This window comes from Dipodomys ordii, unplaced genomic scaffold (assembly GCF_000151885.1).
Source record: "Dipodomys ordii isolate 6190 unplaced genomic scaffold, Dord_2.0 Scaffold38, whole genome shotgun sequence".
Lineage (NCBI taxonomy): Eukaryota > Metazoa > Chordata > Mammalia > Rodentia > Heteromyidae > Dipodomys > Dipodomys ordii.
Window position 1 is genome coordinate 7,208,258 of NW_012267254.1, and position 7,830 is coordinate 7,216,087.

The following is a 7,830-nucleotide window of genomic DNA, read 5'->3' on the forward strand; positions in this document are numbered from 1 at the left end:
TGTTCAACCACTTTGGAAAGCAGTATGGAGGTTCCTCAAAAGACTTCACATAGAACTCCCCTATGACCCAGCAATCCCACTTTTGGGCATTTACCCAAATATTTACATGTCTTTATATGTATATGTATATGTATGATCCTGTGTGTGTTTATGTAACCTGTGTTTTAAACCTAGCATCTGCATATGAGAGGAAACAGCTTTTTGTCCTTCTGAACCTGGCTTAGTTTGCTTAACATTATGATCTCTAGATTACTTTGGTTTTTAAATGTCACCTGAATTCTTTATCAAATTTGGTGAGCATATGTACAATTAAAATTTAATCAATTCATTCCCTTTATTTGGAGCATGATAGGAATTACCCAGTATGCCTTTTCCTTAACCTGTGTCTGTCTACTGCCTCACATATGTCTCAGAGAAGGTTCTGTGCTGGTCAAAGGAAAATTTCTTTAACCAGACATGCCAGAAAATACATTCCTTTGGTAGTTTACTTGTCAACAATTTTCCAGTCCTGACTTCAAAAGCCATGGTGGCTAGGGAGAGTATCAATGGGAAATGGGTTGTGGAAGATATTGCAGAGTAAAGAGGGGCTTTTCTTCATGCCAGTTGTTAAAACTTAAGTATAGTATTTGTGACCATTTATTTCACCAATGACCTGTTTCAACATCCAATGAAATGAACTTCAAATCTATATTGATATAAAGAAAAGAGTCAAACCTATGTCCTATGCTTAATAAGTTCTTACTGCTCTCCCTTTTCCATGCTTTCCTCTCAGTGTTACCTCCTTTGATCATATCCTATCTCTCTTCTCACTGTCTGTGTGTGCCTAGATCACAGCTTCAGGCTGAAAACCCACTTAAAATTTTGTAATGCCAACATCGTGGCCAAAGAAAAATTGATATGTTGGGAGAGTGTGAAACCCCACAGACTATTCTCATATTTATCTTTTATAATGGGACAAAAGTAAGCTGACTAGTTAATGAGCCAATTATTTTAGGACAAGCTAGTAGAGCTGGATACAAAGCTCTATAGCTTTGGGGTTTTATTTTATTAAGGCTTCTTTTGTTCAGAGTTTTCATTTCCCATGGGGAAATTCTTCATGAGAGTTACAGGCCAAAACTGGAGGTACCTAACTTAAAACACTCTCACAAGTGACTATTTTGAGTATTTAGGAATAAAGCAGGAAATTAAGAAAGCTATTCTTTCTCTTCCTATCTCTCAGACACACACACACACACACACACACACACACATTCACAGACACACACAAGCCCACATACATACATATATATTTTAATTTTACATTATGCTTTTCTTCAATATGATATAAAAAGTTTGAGAATTTTCATGTACTGCTCATTTGATTCTACTTTGAGAAATTTATGTCAATCAAATTATTGTGGATATGTAATGTAGAAAATACTCATTTAAAGAATATGTATCTGGGCTTGGAAGGTGGCTCAGTGGTAGAGTGCTTACCTTGCATGTATGAGGCCCTGGGTTCAATTCCTCAATACCACATAAGCAGAAAAGCCGGAAGTGGTGCTGTGGCTCAAGTGGTAAAGCTCTAACCTTGAGCTGAATTGCTGAGGGACAGTGCCCATGGCCCAGAGTTCAGGCCCCACAATAGACAAAAAAAAGAAAGAAAAGAAAAGAACATGTTTCTAGGGGTCATATATAACTTGAAAATCTTTGAAATCTTAAAAGTAGCAATAATAAATCCGAAGGAAAATAAAATAAAAATAAAAATGAAGGAAATGTAGTAATATATGTGACAAACACAAGTGTGAGCTATATGAGATATATGTCAACCTATTTGAAGTGATATTCTCTGGATAATGGAATTATTATAACTTTCAGACAAATTTTGTAAAGTTAAAAATGTTATCAACTATCTTTATACAAAACTTACTAGAATTTTCTTATTATTTGTTAATATTGGTACTTTATTTCAAGTGTTTTTATAAGTAAAAGGAATAAAACATAACTTATAACAACAATACTGGTATTTTCTTTCTCAAAATGTCTTGAAGGATACAAAATAATTTCTTATATTTCTTTCCAATCACTGTGGCTAGTATTTATTTTAATTTATTCTTCATTTTCTCATTTCTTACAATAAAAGAGTATTGCTTTGGTTATGAGAAAAAGATATTAAATTTTCTCCCTTGACACATTTACATATTGATTTAATTCTGAAGAACATCGTGTATAAATGATCTCTTCTAGATATGAAATTACATGAGGTAAAATATAAGCTGTACAGATTTATCTACAGCTATCTAAATATACACTGTTACCTGTACAGTGTGGAATCTTAGATAAATTAATCAATCTTTTTGTCTCAAGTTTCCTCATCTGATGTGATGAGGACAACAGTTTTCCATCTTGTAGTATTTTGGGTAAATTAAATGAAATAATTCATGTAAAGTATTTGTATTAGTGTAAACAAAAGTCAGCATAATAACTATTACAATAATAATGGTTTTCAATCTGAGAACAGTGAAATGAATCTTATCATATGGTAATTTTAAAACATATCCATAGCTTCTTTCATACTGTTCACACTGAAAGACAGAATCTAGCTTCCTTCTCATAGAATTTGATTCGATAAACTACACTGCTTTGAAAAAGAATGTGTTGGAGGTATGATATATGGCCTCTTGGGCTGAAGCCAGAGCTGGTCTTGACCTTGAGAGCACTCTGTCTCAGACTGCTGAGATATAGAAATATGCAACAACACCTGACCTTGAGATTGAAGTTTCAAATCTATGCAGCTTTACTTACTTCTATTGGAATACTTTGGGGGTTAGCAAGCTATCTTAAGAGTTCAGCTACTGAATAAGAGATACCACATAGATGCTCTAGGATCTATTGAGACCAATCTTCCTGCCATTTAAAAATATAATGGAGCTTTCTTGAACCCTTCCATCCTATGGTATGTATAAACTTAGTATAACTGAATAACTTTAGTTGATGCCACGAGGGATTTGTGGATCAGCCTACAGAAATTTTCTTAAAAAATTTGAAGCATCAGTAGGTTTTTTTAAAAAAAATTATGTCATGCAACATAGGTAGAAGCAAACTAAAGAAAGAATCTACAGGAACATAGGTATATCTACATGCAACACAAGTAGAAGTGAACTAATGGAAGAATCTACAGGAAATATAAAAGAACCAGAAGTTGATATAATCAAAGTTGAATCTATGACTCATTTGCAAGTCAATATGAGAAAATTCTCAGAATGAGTTTGCATAAAGTGTTAATATTAGAAATATATTAGAAATATAGTCTCAGTGAACAACAAAAACTACAAAAGAAACCAAGGGTCTGGCTATAAAACCTCTTAAAAAATAAATGTATTGTCAGTGTGATGTACAGTGGGGTTACAGTTGCATACATAACGTATATTTCTTGTTGTACAATGTTGTCTGTTAGACTATTTTTTTCCATGTGCCTTACAATTTATTTTATTTTTTAGTAATGTTTTTATTGTGAAAATAGCATACAGAGGGGTTACAATTACATGAACAAAGTAATGAGTACATTTCATATCAAGCATTGTTGCCTCCTCCTTTGTTTTCCCTTACCATCCCTGCCCTTCTATCTTCCCTCCCCCCACCTCCCCTGGCAAAGTTGTAAAGTTTGTTTTTCGACATAACTTCTTGTACATTTCATTGTTGCAATGGGTCCATCTGTACCCCATTTAAACAATTTGTTTTTTCCCTTCCCTTCCCAAAATTATACCAACATCAAATACATTAAAACAGGGGTTATATCGTGGGGGAGGGACATACAAAGCAACAAAGAAATCATCTTATAAATATGTTAGAAACAATAGTAAGAAAGAAAAACCATTTGAGTCCTTATCTTGGGGTTCATTTCGCCTAACATCAACTTATCTGACCGTTTCTGCTTGTCTCAGATGTATACTAGTTATTGCAAATAAGGGAAATCAGGGGATCAGACTCTTTCAGAGTCAAAATATCTTCCAAGTGTCATTCTCACATGGAGTCTACTATATCCAAAGGCTTATGTTGAAACTGTTTGTGTATGTGGGTTTTGTCTAATGGACTGGATAATACATGTATTAGAAGTTCATAACATTTCAAAAACAATTTTAATAGTCTTGGATTGAAAAGTAATGAAAACAATTCAAAATTAAAGAACTAGAGTCTGGCACTGGTGGATCATGCCTGTAATCCTAACTACTTAGGAAGCTGAGATCTGAGGATCACAGTTCAAAGTCAGCCCGGGCAGGAAAGTCCATGAGACTCTTATCTCCAATTAACCACCAGAAAAGTCAAAGTGGTGCTGTGGCTCAAGTGGTAGAGTGCTAGCCTTCAGCTGAGGAGCTCAGTGACAATGCCCAGGCCCAGAGTTCAAGCCTCTGGTATTGTGTATATGTTTATTTGAATTAGGGAAGAGAAGGGGAACAAAAGAATGGTGAGACAAAGGACTAGGGGGGAACCAATGGAACAGCGATATAATAAGACAATATGTGGGATACTATCTGTACAACTTGGGGGGGTGACTGAAGGGGAAAGAATGTAGGAGAAAATTTAGGGAAGGGGTAACAAGGTTGACAAGAATGTACTCATTAGCTTACTTATGCAACTGAAATCCCTCTGTACATCACCTTGACAATAAAAATGAATAAAAAAAACTAGACAGCAGAAGTCCACAGGTTCGAAAATATGAAGCAATGATAAATAAATCAAAATGTTCATTATTATGTCTTCATCATTATATAATATTATTGAATCATACCACTATATGTGAAAAATGTATATTGATACATTTAATAATTATATACATACTTGCTTATATGGCAACTAAACTTAAAAGAGGTCCAAGGATGCTAACACTATAATGAGCACACTGGCTGAGAATTTTTGTTGGTAAATTGAGGTACATGTAGTTGTTTTGGAAAGTTTTGGGTATTATTGTTTTACTATAGTAAGCTACTTCCTAGTTTACAAACCATATTTAAATGTTGAAAAGAAGCTAAATATTATAGTTCCTTTACCTTTCATGTAAGAATTTTTTTCAGAAAGATGAAATGACTTATCAAAAGTCACATACTATGTAGGATAGGAAAAATTATCCTCAAATTCCATTGTTACTGATTATTTTTACCATATTACCTTTGAAACTCAAAATTGTTCTTTCTTTGTGTCAATATACATTCATATGAATTGGATGTAAAGTAAAATATTGAGTTTAGGCACTGGTGGGGCATTTTTATCTTTGGTAATCTATACCAAGATGCTCATCATACATCATTATAACAAACTCCAAATAATTGTCCAGATTGAATTTAGAGTCTCCAATCAGAAATATTGAAATATTATTTATGGATATTAGAAACCTTTTGATTATAGTAAGAATTTACTTTGTCAAGTATAATGGCATCTGTTAAATAAGATTTAGAGTTTAGATCATGTAGAATAAGATAGAACAAGGTAATTACATAAAGCTTCTCTAGTTTTTTTTTTTCTTGGTCCATCATAGGGCTTGAACTCTGGGCCTGAGTGCTGTCCCTTAGCTCTTCAGCTCAAGGCTAGCTCTCTACCACTTGAGCCACAGCGCCACATCCGGTTTTCTGAGTGGTTTATTGGAAATAAGATTCTCATGGACTTCCCTGCCTAGGCTGGCTTTGAACTGCAATCCTCATATCTCAGCCTCCTGAATAGCTAGGATTACAGGCTTGAGCCACTGTCACCCAGACTCTAGTTATTTTTGTTACTGAGGTACATGAATATGGAAAACATTCCAAACAGGGTCCAATGCAAAAATGCATATACTCAGTGGTGAAACCATTAGATTACTCAACCCAGAATTAGGAGATAGTTTGGAATACAATGAGTGGAATGCATAATATGTCAATGTAGAACAACATATGTTGCTCCATAAGGCAAGAATACTTCTCTGTATGTCTCTCATTTTTATTGGCTGTGTTGTTTGGGCAAGTGGCTCTGAGCTTCAGTTGCCTCTTTGGCAAAGGTGGAGATTTATTTTTGCCTCCTTGAGGACAGAATGCTAGAAAAGATACTCTCTTGAGATTCCTTCCCAATTTAAGGTTTAAAATTGTAATCTTTCCTCTTTGGTTTTCCTTTTCCCTCTACACACCTTTCATTCAAAAATTTATCTAAGACATTTTGTAACTGATTTATATTTGGGCCTTCAGGGTAATGAATTCCACTGAAATTTGAATTCCTTTTCCTTTAAACCTCAAAATTTCAAGCACTGTGGGGCTGTGGAATAAGACTAGTCTTCCAGGATTTTGTCTAATATGCCCAGTTCCTTAGTGACACTAAGTCCCAGGTTGATTTGAACACCAGAATTGCAACACAAGAGCTATGGTAAAGGGAACTATAAATCTAAGCTCTCACTTCATTTCTTTCATAAATCATTTACATTTATAATCCATAGAGAATTTTCTTTGTGACTATAAAATTGACTCCTCCAATGCTTAGCTTAATAAAAATTAATTGAATTTATTTTCATTGTCAGATAACTTGGATTTCTCAGGGCTGGATGTTTGTTATGATACTTAATTACATTATGAATTTCCAAAATCATCACAAAAGAAATAACAATGGTATTATATTACACAAAAGAGTAAACCTAAATTATAGTGGAGAAAGATAATATGGAATAAAATGTATTCTTGATCCAAGAAAATGGAACTTGCCCACAACAAATATTAATTATGAGAACAATCATCTGAGTGATATCACTTATTTCAGGGATGGAAAATAATTCTGAGTCTCATGCTAGTATTGGTGTACAAACAAAATATTTGTTTTGGATCAGAATATGATGTACAATTTTAAATTGAATTATTATTAATTTAGTATTTTGTCATATATTATTAAGTCGGGGCCATAACTAACTCACACTAATAGAGATTCAAATATATTTCTATAGCTAACAAAAATCACTTCAAATTGTAGATGGTATTTTCAAGCTTGAACTGCAATGTCTATTTTAATTTGTATGTTCTATATTGTTTATTCTCTCAGCACATATATTAAATCCCTTTATCTGAGATAAGAATTGTACTAATCACTAAGTTATAATGGTGATCAAGATGACTGTTTTCTGTCCTCATGAGATTTAAAGTCTAGAAAAGTATACTAATGAAACAATTCATAACCAGGATTTTATAGTTATTAAGGACACATTCACGATGATGTGTATCTTTAGACTGATCACCTCAGAACTTCAGGTTTCTTCTCTTTACAATAAAGAAATAGAAAATATTACTTTGAAGAAGTATCATTGCAGAAAGTGCAATATGTGGCAGAAAAGCATTGTTTAAAATGTAAGGTATCCCACACATATTAACTATTGCTATTTTTTTATTATTTTAATTTTATTGCCAAGGTGCTGTACGGAGGGGTTACAGTCACATAAGTAAGGTAGTGAGTACATTTGTTGTTGAACTTCTTACTCCCTCCATCATTATCCTCCCATTTTCCCTTTCCCAATTTGTACAGATCATTTCCAACATATTGTCTTGTAAGCAGTGCTGTTGCATTGTTTCACCACTTTGTCCTTTGTCTCAACATTTTTTTGTTCACCTTCCTATTGTATTTGATTTTGGTACCCTGAGTATTGTGTGTATGTTGCTGTTTTTTCCTTAAATAAGCATCCGTTCATTGGAGAAGTTGCTAGGCATAGTTAGGCTATTTAGATTAAATCTTCATACTTATCCCTTTTTTTTTTATTTGTGAAAATACTGTGAGGAGGGGTTACAATTGCATGGGCAGATTATGCGTACATTTCTTACCAAGCATTGCAGCCTCCTCCTTTGTTTACCCTTC